The 20450-nt window shown below is 34.4% G+C and overlaps 1 long non-coding RNA gene across 2 annotated transcripts in view; it reads right to left on the bottom strand.

Annotated features, from left to right (window-relative positions):
* Positions 1-20450, bottom strand: part of LOC145664343 (uncharacterized) — a 345141-nt gene that overhangs the window by 310114 nt on the left and 14577 nt on the right. For both annotated transcript variants that reach the window (XR_014127410.1, XR_014127411.1), the window contains exon 2: positions 2837-2949. This is a non-coding gene — a long non-coding RNA (uncharacterized LOC145664343). The remainder of the gene's footprint in view (positions 1-2836; positions 2950-20450) is intronic.

Below are 20450 nucleotides of genomic sequence, written 5' to 3' on the forward strand. Positions count from 1 at the left end.
CGTCCTTTTTGAAGCATGGGTTTAAAATTTGTAACTGGAAAAAATAAAATATTAATAAAATATAATGAAGGAAATCTTAATTGCATAGGATTTGACACCGAGAAACTATAGATTTTAATAAATCAACGTTTTATCAAATTACCTTTTCAGCCTACTAAGAAATATTACCTCATACCAGGGACGTACACACGGGAGGCGGTTGCTAGGTATCCGGACCCCTCTAAAATACCGAATTTTTATAAATTAATTCTAACTTTACCAATGATTTTACAAATTCCAATACAATTTATCGTCGTACTGAGAATCCCCTAGAACCTTAGAACTTTTTCCGAAATACTTTTGTGCGTACACTCTTGCCTCACGACTCTCTCTTGAAGACAAAAAGAAGCATTGAATTAAATGAAACTTTATCCTTTTATTACGTATTATGTCAACACAAGAAAAATTCTTGTACAGAGCAATTTTTTTAAGTATTTTAATTATAATTTTAAAGCAATCTTAAACGAAACTCAATATATTGTTTTGTAAATACAATAAACTATATAGTTAAAAATATTATTAGCTATTTAATAACGAATACAGTATCGCAAAATATTGATAACATTAATGTTTATGAATGCCATCTTCACTTAATAATCTATTTACTTACACGAGGAAGTATTCTTTTCTCTCTAGAAATGAACTGAAATTTTGCTGTAATCTTGGTAATTTTCCCTGCAATTCTAGTTAATCCCTTTTTCGGTCAAAATGATTTTTTACATTGTTTTTGAAATTGGTATTGCTTAAACTTGATTTGTAACTATTAACACAACGTATCACAGTATTTTGACTCTTACCAATTAGATGTTACATTTAAAGTGATTTAAAGAACAAAATAGTGAAAACCAAAGAATTAAATTTCCAGTTCAGTCAGTGACGGATTCTAGCCCGGGGCCAAGGAGGCCCAGATTTCTTAAATCAGAAAAATAATTTAATCTATTATTTATATAAATTTCAAAGCTTATACTAAGCCCATGATATACCTACCTATCACAGTCTGACTTCTGGCTGTCACTGCCCCCCCCCCCCTAAGTTTTTACCTTCTAGATCCGCCACTGAGATCAGTTTGAAGAAAACACAAGGAAATACTTCTTTATATAAATCAACAGGCTATAAAGTAAAAATAGCACAATAGCACAGTACAACACAGTTAAGAACAATATCTTTCAAGGACCTGGACTACATTTCTTACTATCTTTCTTTATGCTTTCCATTCTTTGTAAATAATTCCATAGCAAGAGACAAAATCAGAATTTTTGAAGGTAGGCTATCTTACAACTATCGTAATGCTATCAAATGAAATAACATATCTTTTCAAGACTTTTCATACGATCTGCACAGAAATTTCAACACATTAACAATGAAGAGGTTATAAACATAGTTACCTCAATTTCTGGCCTACAATGTTTTTGTTGACACTATATAACTTAGTGATGCCCACGAGGACGAGAAATAAGGTTTCCTCGTCTCGCCTTTTACGTTTTCGTAGAAATCTCGTCTCTTTTCGATTCTCAAAAATATTTTCTCATCTCGTTTTGTAAATTTTGATTTTAAAATTTAAGTCCTAATTTTTTTCTTAATTTCATTTAAAAAGTATAAGAATTTTTCCGCGTGACGAAATGGCCGCTAAAGCAGTTACATGACAACATTTAAACTATATTTATTATTGGATTAGATTGTATAATGACTTATGTATCTTTAGTCCAGTGGTTCCCGACCGATTAGTCACGACACATTGGTGTGCCGCGCAATCCCCTAAGGTGTGTCGCGAAATTTTAGAATTTAAAAATCATAAGAATTTAATAATAATTAGTTAAAATCCAGACAGACTATACCAGTCAGCACCTCCAGTGGCAGAAACAATGCTCAATGCTACATAGAGTCATTACAAAAATAGGTTTTACCACTATAATAGATATTATTATTATTATTATTATTATTATTATTATTATTAGTAGTAGTAGTAGTAGTAGTAGTAGTAGTAGTAGTAGTAGTATTCAATATAAAACAAATGTGTCGTGATGCCCTGGACGTTTAAAGTGTGTCATCAGTCAAAAAAAGGTTGAGAACCGCTGCTTTAATAAACTTTTCTCATTGTTTTCATACAAACAATACTTCGTCAATTTATTGTTTTTATGGTATGAACCATGTAACACTAAAATAGTGTTTAACATCTAAGACTAGGGAAGAATAGTGTTGCTCACGATACTTGTGAAGTTTTTCTTCTTGACTCGAATTTAAAAGTATGCACGTCTAATTTCGACTATATTTTGTTTTCATGACGAGACGAGATATTTTTCGTCTCGTGAACAACACTAATATAAATATAAAAACAATAAAAATTAGAAATCTGAAAAGTGAGGCAAATACCATCAAGAAAATACTATCAAATAAATTATTAAATGATTTCTTGTAGATCGGAGTAGCGAAGTTCATTACTCACAGTTGTTGAGTACTCAAATTTGTGCATGTCATAAAAGTCATTTTCTCATTTAATAGCATTTTGTTAGTGTAAAATAGCCTACTTTTAACAATTCTGATTTTGCATGTTATTGAATTATTTACAAATTGAGAAATGAAAAATAAAAGAAAGTTGGGGAAATTGTACTGTAGACCGTTGAAGATTATTATTCTTAAATATGTTGAGTTTCTAGCGCTTTCTTTTTATATGCATATATACTGTATATATATATATATATATATATATATATATATATATATATATAGGCTATGTGGAGGTAGAATAGAAAAATCCTTAATTGCATGCTTAGAATAACAAAAAGTGTCTCGTACTTACCATTTTGGCTTCTTCCTTATTACTGCTGAGCATGCTACATTCCATTAGCTTTCTTCATGTCCTGCAGTGAACATTGACAGCATGCAAAGAAAATGCGCAATTTCTGGAAGAAACTATGCACATCATACCATTTTCATGTGATAATCTTTCTCAATATATTAGACATAAAACTCTCAGCGACAGACTATATAAGTTATTTTATTAGAAGTTTTAAAAAATTCATTAATTTATACATATGTACATAATTACACCGAAATATATAATGTGAAGTTACGCAATACTTCAAATTGGCATTATTATAAAATTATGAAATTATGTAGAATTATGATGTTGCCACAGAAGTTAGTTTAAATATTTAAAAGAAAACATTATCAATGTCAGTATACCGTTAATACAAATTTATATATAGTAAATTTTAAAAATTGATCTCACCACAATCAAAGTTCAAAACAACTAAATCTCGTAATTAAGATAGAAGAGTAGAAAAAAATATAATACATTATTCGCGTAAGGAAGTTAGCAAATCGTAAACAATTCACGTAAGATATAAAAGTAAATTCATTAGTAAATACATTATTTATTGACGAAAGATGTAAAAGTACACAAATCATAATTATTTATTGGCATAAGTGAAACATTCTAGTTATATTTCACTCTTCTTATATTAGAGATTCTCATGTTACTGTTGTAATTTCTCTATTAAGTTCCTACGAACGAAGTTAAAATTAATTTTAGTATTCTCTTACATTTACAAATAAGGTAAATTAAGAAGAAATAAATATTAAATAATGTATAAATTATATCGCTATAATAAATTTCGCGAGAATTTTGCGCCAAGATTTCGTCAGAATTGGGAACATACAGTTCATTCAATGTGTATATTCACTACCAACAGCTATCTCTACTCCGTAACATGAGCAACGGAATTTCTCATATTATTTGTATTCTACTGGAAATAGGTACACACTATGTTGAATGTATTACGAAGAGAAATTTAGAAGCAAACTAGATACGTTCCAGCTCCATTATATTACAGCCAGATAATCTGTATTTGTTCCAGTAAAACGCATGCAATATTAAAGGAAAAAAGATCATATTCACTGGATATTCCAGCTCCAGCGAAGCAACATCACTGAAAGAGATGCACTCTTAGTCATTCTTAAGGCGTTCCATGCAGCTGGAAGATTACACAACAAAAGACGATCTGGAAAACTGGAGAATACGAAAGGAAAAGAGTTGTTATATGTGAATAGAATTCCAGCTCCAGAGTCTGGTTCTTTGAGACTTAGTTTCTTAAAGAAACCGGTTCGTACTTTGTATCCCATAGAGTAACGTCAACACCAGCAGAGAAGACTGGAGTCTACATGGATGAGGGAGAGATGTTGAAACTGTCAGTGGATAATTTTTCTTCTGCTCAAATGATAGATATTTCTTTTTCACTCAGACCATTGTGCGATTCTGGAAACTTTTTCATAGTCGTCTTTGTAGCTACACTTGTAGCTTTATGGAGATCTCTATACCTTTCGTGGTAGTTTCCTTTCTTAGCTTGAAATGTTTGACCTTCAGTGAAATAACAAACTCAACCGTTTACGATGTAAATAATACTTTGTTAGATGGGAACTTAAAATCAATTTATATGCAATATATACAATGTATAGCAATAATCTGAACCCATTAAGGTCCTTCGATAAGTTCACCCCAATTTTTGGTTTTAATTTAGTGAATAACTTAAAGACAATCAAGAATTTAAAAAAAACGTAGAAAGTGAAATAGATAGTATCTACTAATGATTGCTTTCAATACCCTTTATATGTTGTATAAGTTTGGGTACTCAACAATTATTACGTCATAAACTAGCACCAATGACCTATAAGATTGTTTTGAACGCACTCTGTATATTGTATATACACATTTGGATACTTAACAATTATGACGTCATAAACTGAGCATCCATAACGTATAAGAAAAGGTCTGGAAACGATTGTTAAATTTATTTAATATTGTTTTGTAGATATTACTCAGTTCATTGTCTTTAAGAAGTACCCTGAATTTCAGAAATGTAGGAGTCAACTTAACGATCTAAATTAAGAAATCAGTATTAACCAATGGATCCCCTACTTATAATCTTAATTTTTAAAACTAATTACTACTACGACTAATGATGCTTAATTAACTGTGTGCTACTAAACGATGTCATTGTAGTTACCTTTGAACATGAAATCTCTTTATGGTATTAAATACCACAAAAATACCTTATATTTTCTCAAAGAGTAAACAATAAGAAAAGTTTACTAAGGTTATTATAAAAGATAACAATATTTTAAAATATATTTTAAAGGATGCCTGACATCTTTTAAATAACAATTAAAATGAATGGGTGTTATACGTATTTGAATGATCATCTTACTTTCATATTTTAGCTACATACAGTATAAATGCCTAAAATATTTCTTTTTTCAAAAAAAAAAAAAAAAAAAAAAAACTGACTAATTTTCAAGTAACCTAACATTGTTATAATAAAATGGTTCTGTGTATATTACGCACTGGACATTGTTGTAGCTTTCTTCAACAATACTACTTTCTTATTATTTTTGTGTTAACGTAGCACTTGTTGGTTTATCTTTTACGCCTTTATAAGCACATAGACCATCAATACGTACGTGATGAGAACTTGAAGCCTTTAATTTCAATCTATTATTTTTTTCATTGTTGTGGCGAAACAATTGAATATTCACTTATCATATTATAAGGAGCGCTGCCTGGCAGCTTTAAGGTTTAGTTGCCCGACATAACTTGTTTTCGACGAAAATGTCACATAACGGTTCTTCGAGGCACTGCGACGATATAACTATTTCTGAGCTTCCAAGCAGCGTAATAGCTATTTACGCTTGTTTTCTTAGTATGTGGTCAATAGATGATACAATGCAGAGATATCTACGATCAGGACTAAAATGCACTGTTTCTTCCAGACATGTTTCTCCGGGGAGCCCGAGAGAGACCAAAATAATACGTCTATGATATAATAACAAATAGAATAATACCTTGTGAAGGTAATATGTAGCTCTCCGAATACGAAGTGTGCACCCTCGCAACATTTATTCTGAGAGAAACACTACTTAAGAGTAATAATATAATCGTAATCCACAAACTAATAAGCCATACTGGTAGGCCTATGTAACTAACTGATAAAATGTAGTCCTTAGATTCTGATTAGAGATGATAATTTGATCAATGTAAAACTAAAATTTCTAGTTGATAATACGCTCGATCGTTTTCAAGAAAATATAGAATATAGGGGCTGATGTCTTAGTTCCGTGAAATTGAGAATGAATTTTGCATACGTATATATATATATATATATATATACAAGGGCACCCATCAGAGGGGGGCAAGGTGGGGCACTTGCCCTCTAGAGGAAATCATACTTCGGAAGATCGAAAACCCAATAGAATTTTTAGAATAGTAACCGGAAAATTTGAAACTATATTTGAAATGTCGCTTATATTTGCCCCCCTCTGGAAACCACAACATGGGCGCCCTTATATATATATATATATATATATATATATATATATATATATATATATATATATATATATATATATATATATATATATATATATATATATATATAAGAACACAAGTATCGTACAATCTTGTTTAAAAATCTTAATTCCAAGAAGCTTAATATTTACCCCTTCATAAGATTTCAGCACATTAGTTATGTGCTGTATTCTTTATCTCTTTTATCTCTCTGTCTCTGTAATACATGCATCAGAATTTACCATAAGAGGGTGTTATAGGAAATATATAGAGAAAATAAATAGATATTTTAAGTTTCTAAAGATATTACTGAGCTCCTACTTGGCTTACAATTATGTATACAAGGGTACGGAATTTTAGGTCTGGTAAACTTTTTTTTTCTCCAATGACTGTTGTCAGAATCATAATATCGTAGCGCCAGTGGCACCTGGCAACCGAAAATTTTGCGCCATATATATATATATATATATATATATATATATATATGCTTGGGCTTCTGTGTATAAACACCCCTTGATCAGTTACTGGCTATGCTACTGCGCTAAACTATAAAAATATTAGGTGAGTATACGCATCAATACGTCATTGGATTTAACATAAATGATTAAGAAACACTTATTTAATTTTGAATGAATTGAAAGTAAGTACCAACTTTATATATTTCAAATTTAATTTTAGAAAAATAGGAAACAAAAATGAGCTACGCAACATCTGAAGTGAAAATCAATAAGGTGTTAGAAAATTTGAGGAAGTGCTGTGAAGAATATGTGATGAAAATAAATGTTACCAAAACAAAAGCCATAGTAATTGGAACGAAGAGGTCGGTGTCAAATATAAGAGTAGAAGGGAAGAAAATAGTAACAGGTGACTAGTTTTCGATACCTAGGTAGTATTATTAGTAGTGATATGAAATGTGAACGTGAAATAAAAGCAAGAATAGGAATGGCGAAAGAAGCCTTTAGGAGAAAGAAAATACTAATTTGTTGGACCTTGAATAAAGAGTTAAGAAAACGACTCATAAAATGCTTTGTGGGGAATATTGTGCTGTGTGGATCAGAAACATGGACATTACGCAAAAATTACGAAAAATGACTGGAAGCCTTCAAAATGTGGGTTTGGAGAAGAACGGGGATAATTAGGTGGATCGAGCGGAAAACGAATGAGAAGGTGTTAGAAATGTTGCGGGAGAAAAGAACAATTTTGATGTTATTAAAAATAGGAAGAGAAACTGATTGGAACATTGGCTAAGAAGTAACTGTACCATGAAGGACATCCTAGAGGGTATGGTTGCAGGAAAGAGAGGGAAGGGGGCGAAGGAGACTATAATTAACAAACGAAATCAAAACATATAAATCGTACATGAAGACGAAGAGGTTAGTGGAATACCGTGGAGCGTAGAAGATTCTCAAGTTGCAGCAAGTGAGCTGCCAATAATGGCAGAATACTTATGATGATATGATGAGGACATATAAAACCAAATTGCCTGACGCTATAAATGTTCAACATCGAAGAAATGTTAGAATATTTTATAAATTCTTGTTTAAGACTAAGCAGGAATTCAAATAGCCTACCTACTAAGTACTAAGAACTTTGATTTAACTTGGGGTTATACACGCTTTTCATTATATATATATATCATGCCTATGAAGTTTTCTTTTTCTTTTTTTAAGTGGTACAGTAATAGAACATTACAAACGACAGACATTAATGTAGCTGTATCAGGGCCACATTAACGCATCTGGAGGCCCAGGGCTAGAAAAAAAATATGTGGCTGCTGATTTTGCCTAACACATTTTTGTGAAAGTACAGTAGGAAAGTTGTGGGAATACACGTAGTTCTACAACTTCAATCATGCCATGCATTACGGATTGGGACTGGATATTCTAAAATAATTACATGAAACTACACAACACTTCTATTCAACGAGAAAACATGAAACACAATTCTCACGCACTATATTCGATCTTTTTTTAAAATCTGATTTATGCTAATTTATTAAGGCGGTGGATGTATCAAACGAAGACACTTGTTTCACATTTTTATGTTATGATGATGATTGTATGATTCTTTTTACACAGTCAGTTCAAATTTTGATCAGAATGGAGAACACCTTTCACCTGGAGGCTCAAGTCTACAGCCCCCTAAGTTCACACCTTAGTCCGGCCCTGAGCTGTGTCGATGGAAGTGTAATGGACATACGTCTCGCTCTAGCCAGGACATTCCCGGACTTACATAATTTGTTTACCTCAAAATTGTTCGAAGCTCCAAATATTTTGGTTTCCCTCCATAATATAAGTTAATATCATTCGTGCGATTTTTTAAAACTCCGTTTTTATTATTCGTCAACATAGTCAACTAATAGAAATAACCCATTCTCTGTCATTCACTTTTGGTAAGTATTCACATAATTATTTAATTAATTCTCATATTGCAGCGAAAATCAAGTGCATACCCTGTAACTACTATTATGTAAATTTTTGTTGGGTGTTCAGATGTTTTAGTCTGAAAATCTGAGGCATATTAAAATTTTAAATTTGTAATTAAGCATAATAATAATCAAAAACTGCAAAAGGATATCCTTAGTATAGTATATCATAATTTTAATATATCGATTAAGCTTACATCGACACAGTTGCACTAGGATGAAAGTATATGTTTTTTTTTTTTTTTTTTTTTTTTTTTTTTTTTAGATTCAATTACGAGGGCAAGTCAAGAAAGACTTGGACTGATTTTTTTCCCGGCAGTTCTGTTAACGCTGGAGCTTCATAGTTTGGCATACAAGTAGGGTGGGTCTTGCTGTGCATATATATAAAATGTTGTTACGGAATCATTGCATGTTTGGTAACCACGACTTTTTATTGCAGGTGATGTTCTGCGCCGCCTCTAGAAGTCGCCTGTAGAAGAAATGGAGTCATTACGAGATGAACAATTTGCAGCTATACGGTTCTGCTATCGCCTGGGGAAAAGTGCAACAGAAACTCTAGAAATGTTGAGAGCAGCCTACAAAGATGACGCTCTGCTACGAAGTACCGTGTTCTGGTGGTTCAAAGAGTTTAAAGAGGGCCGAATGACAATCACGAAAGCTGGTGGACCAGGTGTATCAGCGTCAGCTGTTACTGAGGTGAACATTAACACGGCAGCAGTCATTGTTAGAGAAGATCGCCGCATCAGTATCGACGATCTGGCAGCCGCACTACGCATATCTCAAGGCAGTGCCTTCAAAATTTTGCATGACCACCTCCACATGAGCCGAGTGTGTGCGCGATGGATTCCGCGACTCCTGACACCAGAGCAGAAGGCCGTTCGAGTGGAGACTTGCAGGGAGCTGTTGCAAAGGTTTGAGGATGGTGGAGACGCCTACCGCACCGTGCGACTTTTTTCTATTCCCTGCCCTAAAATCTAGATTGCGTGGACGCCGCTTCTCCGATAATTCCGAGGTTCTGAAGGCATCGGAGGCGGTTTTGAAGGACCTCTCAAAGAATGGCCTGCGACACGTGTTTGAGGACTGGAAGACTCGAATGAAAAAGTGCATTCAAATGGGCGGGGACTACTTTGAAAAGGATCATGTGCCTGTTGCTGAGTAATAATAAATTGCCTAGAAAAAAAATCAGTCCAAGTCTTTCTTGACTAGCCCTCGTATTATGTCATTAAAAATAAAAAATCCTAGCCTATCACCTTAACGAAACCATTTTCATATCAAGTGGGTAGTTGCGTGCTATACTGAAATTTAGAGCTATTTCAGGGGTAGATCACTTCTGAATTGGCGTAAATGGAGCAGTCAGACGAAGAGTGTTCTGGGGGAAGGCAGCAATTCTGCTGTAGCCAAATTGACGAAAATCATAGTGATTGGCACGGCAACTTGGACATTAATTCTACGCGTAGCCAGAGAGACTTTAATGAATGGAATACTGCGGGATGGAAGGCAACAGGAAATTACCACCCTATTTTCCTTACAACAGAAAGGGAATATATATATGCAATGGCCTTCCGCAGATCAAAATATAGTTCCAGAGGTAAAATATCCGCCCATTCTGATCTCCGGGTGGAGGATGTCTCGGGAAGGGCTCTTGGACAAGAGACTAACAAAATGGGGAAGATAGATAAAGGAAGGCAAGCAAAAGCAAAAGGTTTAGGATAAGGACATGGTACGTACCATGTTACAGGGAGGGAAGTTAGAAAATCTTAAAGAAGAAATGAAAGACAATGATGTAAACTTAGTAGGAGTTTGTGAGGTTAGATAGGAAGGAAATGGGAAATTGAACAGTGAATGATATTGAATGTTTTACTAAGATAATAAAAAGGGCTGTCATAATGATTTACGAATAATTCATGGTAAATGCCTAAAAGAGAAGGCACTGAAAGTAGAATTTGTTGATGATAGAATTGTGAAGGATCTAGTGATGATATGGATATACGCAACGATGACTTCGCATACAACTGAAGAAGTAGAGGCATGTTATGAGAAACTAGAAGAAATTATACGCAAGGAGAAGAGGGGTATATGCGTATTTGTAATGGAAAATTTCAATGCAATTGTGGAAGAAAGCAGGAAGGAAGTGTCGTCAGCGAATATGGTTGATGCGAAAGAAATGAAAGGGAAGAGGGATTGGACAGAATTCTGCAGACAGAATTCACTAGGAAGCAGGCCCGTAGCCAGCCCCAAAATGTAGGGGAGCCGACCCAACATATTATAGTTCATGTGCAAGCCTACCGTGAAAATTTAGGGGCGGCCCCATAGGCCCCCGTGGATACGGGCCTGCTATTAAGTAATTGGGAACACAGGGTTCAATCAGCACAAGGGAAGAGAATATATATGGAAATTCTAAATAGATGACCGAAGATATCAAATAAACTATGTTATAAGTAGGGCAAACCAAAAGCATAAAAAGCATAAAATGCATAAAAGCATAACAGCAATTTACACATATGGTTGGTACTTTGAACATGGATCTGGTTGTCTAAGAGCCCAGAAGAAACTAATTTTAAACGCATAACAGAGCATAATTTTAGAAAATAAAGTATAAAGCATAATTTAAAATATATAGTACAATTCTTGGAAAATTCTGTTTAACTGCAAGTTTAAATACTATATTAATATTTTTAAAAACCAGTATTTGCAATGCAAAATCTTTGAGAACATAACAATGCAACAATGAAAAGTTTATTTTTATTTCTGTAAACTTTTCCGTATAATCCGTTGAAGTGGAGACCTCATTCCAATATGCACCTCTAAGGGGCACACAAGTGATAAAAAAAAAAAAAAAATTACTCGAGTGAAGTGTATCTCTTTACAGTGCATTAAGTAGAAAGTTCATTAAATATTAAAGAAACTGGTTGTATAAAATATTAATAAATAGATCAAGATATTTAGAATATTTAATGTATAGTAAATATTATACATTATACACGATTAATGTAAAACAATGATTGAAATTAACAGTAAAGCATAATTTGGAAAAAAATAAAGCATAATGTAGGTTGCTCTAGTTACAAGTCAGGACTGATATCGGAATAGTTTGAGAACGCGAGTACTCTAACATTTTCTCTGATCATAACATTGTGCTGGCCAAAGTGGATATTCAACTGAAAATGTAGGCAACAAGATGTTGAATACTGAACAGTTGTAAAAGGAGGAAGTAAGAAATCTTTTCGTTGAGAAATTCAAAGTAAAATACTCAAATGAAAAATGAAATGGAATCTTTAAGTTTAACGTCCCACGGATATGCCGGTTAGGCTAAAGGAGACGGTGATAATGAGAAATGAGTGAAATGGTGGAATGAAGAAAGTGGGAGGAAACGGGAGAACCCCGAGAAAACCCACGAGCACGGTGTTTGTCCACCACAAAGTCCACACGGCGCGAGCTGGGATCGAACCAGGGACCCCAAGCAGCGGAGGTGAACGCTCTACCACTGAGCCACCGCGTCCCCCAAATACTCAAACGAGTACGGGTACTAACAGAAAGTGGAAGCATCTAAACGTTGCATACAGTAGGCCGCAGAAGAAGTACTACGTTACCGCGAACATAAAACGGTTAAGAAACCATGTCTTACAGAACAAATGTTCCAGGAAGTGAAGACATGGGAACGTATTGATACAGAAGATGGCAGAAAGATGTACAGAAAGTCAAACAATGATTTACGAAGGGAAACAAAGCCTGGGAAAAATTTTACAAAAGAAAATGTGAGGACATAGAAGAATTGGGAAGAGTCGGGAAATATGAGAAAATGTACATAAAATCTATGGAATTTAAGAGGAAACAAGGGCGTATTACGATGGCAGTAGAGAATAAGAATGGGAAGGTAGTCAGCGAGAGAAGCGAAATCTTATGGAAAGAACTTACATGAGAGTAGGGATAGACTGTGTGGCATAGATGTTGAAACAGAAAAGTACCCGGGGATGATAAAGAGTTTAATGTTCTTCAGGAATAGTTTAAAAAAATATATATCCGAAATTAGAAGTGGAAAGGTAACCGAAATAGATAATATATCAATCGAATTTATTAAGAATATGGGAGACAAGAGAGAGAAAGAAATGTCACCAATCTGTAATGAAACATATGAAACAGGAGAGAAGCAGAAAGACTTTCCGAGATCGAACCCACAATGATGTCAGGATTATAATACTATCTCATATTGCATTCATTAAAAATTTTGCTTCGAATGTCGAACAGAAGATTGTATGGAAAAATAAATGAAAAAGTTGACGAGGTATAGTTCGGGTTCAGGAGAGCTAAGGGCACAAGAGCTAAAAGAGAAAGAGGTACCTGTGATTTAGAAAAGGCTTTTGACCGTGTGAATTGGACATTATTGTTTGGAGTCCTAAAGAAGGTTTGGTTTAAATGAAAAAATCGAAATCTCATTTATGAACCAACAAGTAAATTTTAGAATAACGGAGGAAATGACAAAGGATATTTCATTTGGAAGGCGAGTTCGACAGAGATGCTATATCTCGTCAACCTTATTTGATATTTAAATAGTAGAGGTAGTGAAAAAGAGCCCTTAATGAAGACGGGATTTCGGTAAATGCTAGAATGATTAGGTGTATATGGTTCGCAGATGACCCTTATGGCGGAATCTCAAAAAGAAAATTAATAAAACAATATAAATCTTGAGGAATAATTGTGAAGAACATGAGATGAAAAAAAAAATGTTAGAAAGACATTCATTCCTTTCCAACCTTCATTATCTTTATGCGAATTGAAATGAATTGGTTGGTGTCAACTATAGAAGTAGAAGGCGAGAAAATAAAATTTGGTGAATAGTTTTCGATACCTGGGTAGTATAATTAGTGATGATATTAAGTGCGAACGTGAAATAAAAGCAAGAATTGAAATGGCAAAAGAAGTCTTTACGGGATCTAGCCCTTACTGGGGATCCAGGCTAACGAAATCCCTATATTTTCTATAAATTTAGTCTAATTTTAGGGGGTAATTTTATAAATTTTAACGTGATTTATCCTCATATTGAATTTGAATCCTCCCGAAATCTTTGGATAGTCCAGAAATATATTCCTGAGTACGTCCCTGACCATAGTTTCTGAAAGAAACACTGTTCCTGACTGATACAATATAAACATAGAGTAGGCTTTTTAAAGCCCAAATTAATAAATTCATACTAAGTGACTAAAAGAGAATTTATTTTGTACGTTCTTGTTTCGGTATCCTTTTTAACCGATTGTTCGGCAGTATATGATGAATCTGATATAGTATCTGATTTATGTAATTTTAAGAGTAGGTTCTAGAGGGCATGAATTCCAGTGTGAAAATTTTAAACAATTTACATTATAAATAAGATCATTTATTGAATATGGAAATTGATACCGTTTCAAGAAAAATATTTTTTTCTAAGAACTTATAAGGTGATTGTATCTCACTTTAACACCAATCATTTTGTAAGATATGATTTCTACTACTGCTTACAGTGAAAGCGTAATCTTTAAGTAACGTTATTTTTTATGTAACATTTAATGTACGTACGAAATACGATATGGCATAGGTAACGAACTATATTTTCAGTTTCCGTCGATGGTATTAAGTCTAGAAAGATTAAATTAGACAATGAAAATAAAGATACATGTATACGTTTTATCAGCCTGCAAGAAGCAAAGGAATATACAAAGATGCAAACAAGATCCTGTACCTATTCAAGCATCAATCACAGCTAAAACAGCATACCTAGGAATTAGATTGCATCGACGTAGAAAAACATTCAAAAACTCAAAAACAAATTATTTCCGATAATATTACTACTACTGAACATAATTTGCAGCTGTGAACTGCTCGACATTAGTAAAAAGGAAACATTTATTCAAGGCTATTATAGGACCTCATTTTATGAATGAGCATATGTTATATACCCCATTATAAATAACAACACTGCCACTAAACCAAGAAGAAACTGGCTAGATTTCTTAAGAAATCAGTGATCATTCACCACCTTATCAAAAACTATATGTGGAAACAGAAGTGATCACAATCAATCGTTTTATATGTCTCCTTAACAGGAAATATAGGTCCTAATACCAAACTTCGTAATAGCTATTTCCAAGTAACTTCGGTAAACAAGGATAAACTTCCTATAGTGTCTCACAAGGTTAGTGACACAGTTGTCCCGCCCCTTTTGGGACCAAACCTAGAGGACATTGTAGACCTTGACTCCCGATGTGCGGAATGGGTTGGCATTCGCCAGACTAAAGCCTGGTTTAGCAGTAACCGCCGTTGGAACGTCGCCAAGCAGTCCCCCAAGGCCGACCGGCATGCCTGTGGCTACAGAGAAACTGACCGTAGAGGTAGTTTGTGAATGCGTTGTTTTGTGCTGTTTCGCGCTGGTTCTTGCTCTTTCTTTGCAAGTGTGTGTTTTAACGCTGTTGTAGTCGTATGGCAACGGCTGGGAAGAGAGTTTTGTGTTACATTAGCAGTGCGTTTGGACTGATTGTGTGGACTGCATCCTGTGAGTGTGGATCAAGAGTGACTGATTATAGTGCACTCTCCTTTAAGCGTAATATGTTTGACAGATAGACTTGTGCGGGATCCCGAATAAGCGACATGGCTACCCGAGTGACAAATAAAATCAATCCTGCGAACATTGTTCACCTCCTCCAGGAGCGCCTGCGCACACGAGAATTTGCGCAGACACGACCGAATCAAAAGGAAATCGAACTGGCTAATATTATTTGGGACACGATCTTGGCTGCAAACTGCAGTGATGTTTATGATGTCGAAGTCATGGAAACATTGGACATTGGATCTGTTGGGTGTGACAGTGATGAGAATTTCCAAATTGCGGTTTACGATTCGCATACCGCAGCAACTTCTGTCGATTCTCCATACAAGTCAAATCCTACAAAGCGGCGTAGAGCATCTAGTGAAGGTCCTACTGCCAAGCAAAAGTTCAAAGCCATTTCCTTGAGGACGAACGATTTTTACCAAGACAAGAAGACTTGGAAAACTGTCAAGTACGTCATGTCAAAATGTTCGTTCCTTGGCAGTAATGAAGACTCGGCTCGGAAATCACTAAACCGTTGGCTCGAAGCACATCAAAGAGGAGGTAGTCGGGAGGAAAAGCTGCGAGATGTCTACGAGCATGTTTATGACAAGTTCATTAAAGCCAGAGACAATCGCGAAATCATCCATGACACTCGAATCAAGTACTGGGCAAATGCAAGAGCGAAAGAACTCGCTGGTATTCCGAATTTCAAAGCAAGCGACCGCTAGATTCAAAGATTCAAGCGCACCTACGACTTGACATCACGTAAAATCACGAAAATCATCACACGTTCAAAGTTGGTCAAAGAACCTAAACGAACCGAGGAATTGGAAGCATTCCGAGTGCGGGTCAATGGCAAGATCGAGCGGTACGGTGTCGATAGCGTTTTCAACATGGATCACTCTGGTTTTCAACTGAAAATGCACACAGGACGTACTTTGGCAATCAAAGGTTCACGGCACATCGAAGTCGGTGTCCAAAACGTTGATTCTACAAAGTACAGTTACTCAATTCAACCGATTCTGTGTGCTAACGGAACTTTACATCCAATGTTACTCATCGTACTCAAGGAAACATCTGGCAAAATTCCTGCCAATCCAAGACCACCCCTCGCAACATTTGCAAATCTACGTTGTCGCCTCAAAGTCAGGGAAAATGACCAAGGAGCTCCTGGAAAAGTGGTGCAAAGATGTTTACCCCAACGCAGCACCTCGAGATCGAGCGTCGTGTCTGATCATCGACTTGTGGAAGCCATACGCGGACATTGATAGCATGTTTCCGACTGGAATGACTGTTGACATCCAACAAGTTCCCGAGGGATGTACGGACGAAGGACAGCCGCTTGATGTTCGCCACTTCCGTCAACGTAAAGTTTTCCAACGATACATCGAGGACCACATCTTGTTCGACGAGCCTGATATTGATTTGAAACAGCGGAATCAAATAATGAAACGGCAATCTTTAATACATCATCAACTGTGATCTCCTAGATTTCGTGATATGAACCGATCGGCTTGGACAAAGGCTGGCTTCGACGTCGGCGATGCTGGGGCATTCATCACTCCCAAAAGGTTATGCTTCGATCAAATTACAGGTGAATGTTTCACTTGTGATGTAGCTACTTTTATTGTATGTGCTTGGTGTAAAAAGAATTTTTATTATGATCATCATTACCATGACAATCTTGAAGATTATGTCGAGTAGAATTACTGGATGAAATCGTGTACTTATTTTCTTTGCAACCGAAAATAAATAGTTTATGTTAGGCCCAGAGTAACCAAAATGCTCGTGTTGGTTAGCTATAGTTTACTACATCCTATGACACCTACATTGTTAACTTGCGCCTTCTAAGGGTCGAGAAGGAAGGGTTAGAACTTTTCCGCATTTATTCTTGCTCCACCTGAACCGGAAGTCGGACGGGGTCAAATTGGGGGTTACATTACTGTACTCATAGAGTATTATTTGCGGATGTATAGAAATGAACCCTAACCACCCTGGGGAGGTCAGAATCGAACAGTTCCATAAAAGTTCCAACGTCGTTTACTCCTAAACCAGGCTTTAGTCTGGCGAATGCCAACCCATTCCGCACATCGGGAGTTAAGGTCTACAATGTCCACTAGGTTTAGTCCCAAAAGGGGCGGGACAACTGTGTCGCGAACCTTGTCAGTTAACAACTCTACAAGCATTTCTCTCCATCAACAAATAACAGTAAATATATTAAAAGTAACCTCCAATCAAAATGATCGAACTCACTCACAAATGTTCTTAGAATTAACCAAATATGCACAGTGATGGATAAACATTCTGACCAGCGCAACAGTTTTCAAACCTAAGTGCCATAATAGTAATACAAATTCAATTTGGTACATAGACGTACATATTTGGCTTTAATAAACTTTAAAAGTATCTAGGTAAAATATCCAGTCACCATGACGTTACGACATTTTTTGGTGAAGTTTTAAAAGAATCAAGAAGTTACATTGTGTCATAGGAAGATAGCGTATTTCGGATATAGCCTATATGCGGAAAACCTAAATACTATAACAACGTTAAATTCATAAAATGATAATCATGTTAAAATGAATAAAGGATGATGTCTTTATTTATATGGTATATAAAACTAACAATTTTAAGCATATCACAAAATTATTTCGTTTTTGTAATATTATGAATTTTGATTGTTTCAAAAATGATTTCGATTTAATTTACTTTTCGAGGAATCAGCTTAATTTTTATTTACTTTTCGAGGAATCAGCTTAATTTTTATTAACTTTTCGTAGCCAAAAGCTATGTAATTTTCTTAATGCAATATACATTTAGCAATATGTCAGTTTTATTCCTAATAAGCATTAGAGTTCTCTCCGTATAGTAGGTCTATTAAAACCACGCTAGTTACGCTTATGGGGTTCTTATGTTACAACGTACGTACGTTATACCTCACGCACTCTTGAGCGAAAGTGAAATTTAAAATTCTGTTTATTTTAATATTATTATTTGTATTATTATTATTATGTACGTAGAATGCTAGCGATTACAGGCCAATAACTGTTATCAATGCATTCTCGAAGATATTTGAACTAATTGTACATAAACACATTTATTTTAAAGTAAGAAATATATTAAATGAGTCTCAACATGGTTTTTATAAGGGCAAGTCAATTGTAACGAATATAATTCATTTTATAGACTTCACACTCAAAAATAAATTGTAAGTCGATGTAATATACATAGATATTTCAAAAGTTTTTGATTCTCTCAGTCATAAGTATCTCATTAGCAAGTTATCAAATATTGGTTTGTCACCTTTGTACCTTCGCTAGTTTGAAAGCTATCTGTCAAAAAAACATACAAAGTTAAAGTTGGATATGTACGTTCTAGCGTACGCTATGTAAAAAATGTAATACCACAAGGGTCGTTCTTGGGTCCCCTCTTATTTTCTTTATTTTTAAATGATCTTCCAGAAAAAATCAAATACTCTAAAATTCTGCTGTATGCTGACGATATGAAGTTGTTCAGATTAGTCAACAATGAGTTTGATAATTATTTACTGCAACAAGACTTAAATGCGGTAAACACGTGGTGTACAAACAATTTTCTAAAAATTAATAAGAAAACAAAATTTATAACATACACTAATAAAACTCAATATTATATCAGTAAATATTAGATTAATTCTATACAAATAGAGAAAGTAAGCATTAATAAAGACCTAAGTATCACATTTGATGGTCAGTTAAAGTTTCTTACCACATAAATTGTATTATACAAGTTGCCAGAAGGATAATAGGTTTTATTTTTAAACAGAGGCCTGTATTTCAAAGAGAAAACAAAAGTTTTTCTATATAAATTACTTGCAAGACCAAAATTAGAATTTGGTTCGGTAATTTGGAACAGCATTTCTAAAACTTTGACAAACAAGATAGATTCTGTGCAAAAATGTTTTATGCGTCTGTTATGTTTTAAGATGAAAATGAGCTACTATTCACATAACTATGAATATTGGATTGATTATTGGGGTTTGGAAAGACTTGTGCATAGATGAAAAAATTTCGACAGAGTATGCGAGCAAAAAATACTTGATATCGTTTATATCAGTGAATATTGTTTACGAAACATCGGTTTTAAAGTACCCAATCATAACATAAGAAATAGCACGATCTTAGTTCCTCTCAATTGGAAACGTGAAATTTTAAAAAAGATTGACAGATTCTGTAAGCTAATTTTAGACCTACTGTGTTAAACAAGTGATCTAACTGATAGTTTTTAACCAATGATGTTTAGAAAGATTAACCCAAATTTTAACACTGCTGTTCTTAGCCTGTCGTTGTTTTAGATAGATGGAGAACTTGATAATTTTTACAGCATTGACAAGGAATTGTTTCTGCTTAACTGACTTTTATCTACATTGTGTATTATATTAGTACTCTTCTTTTATTCTTTTCTTACTTATTATTTTTATTATTTGTATTATTATTCCATTGCAATGTAATGCTCTGACACCATGTGCTGTATTTTTGACAAAACCTGTTCCCGGCACTAAAATTATTATTATTATTATTATTATTATTATTATTATTATTATTATTATTATTATTATTATTATTATTATTATTATTTTGCAATAGCTAGCTAGCACGAGTATCACGAGGTCAGATCTTTAACATTTTCACAAGTAACGGCGACTTTAAGGGTGAGTATCCATATCCCATGCTACGTTTTGCGTAATACTACTACGCAACCCTCAAAACATTGAAGAGTTATGGATTGCATAAACATTTAGGCGACAATATTTAGCTATCCTTAGCAAAGCTTATTAATAACTTGTATTAATATCATTGCTATGAATCATAACATAACAGTCTAAAGTAAACGATATTAAATTAATAAATAAATAAATGACAAATACAGTTGAGTGGAAACAGGACAATATTAGAAAGCTCATGAGAACACAATGACATCCATCCTAAACTTGCATGGCTTCTGAGCGAACTAGAAATCATTTGAACTAAGAGTGAACGGTTTAAATTTATTTTCTGTGGATTCTGTTCTCAGTGAGAAAGCAGAATTTGGCACAATATAATGAGGTA

Source organism: Thermobia domestica, chromosome 11, assembly GCF_964235325.1.
Source record: "Thermobia domestica chromosome 11, izTheDome1.hap1.1, whole genome shotgun sequence".
In the NCBI taxonomy this organism is placed as follows: domain Eukaryota; kingdom Metazoa; phylum Arthropoda; class Insecta; order Zygentoma; family Lepismatidae; genus Thermobia; species Thermobia domestica.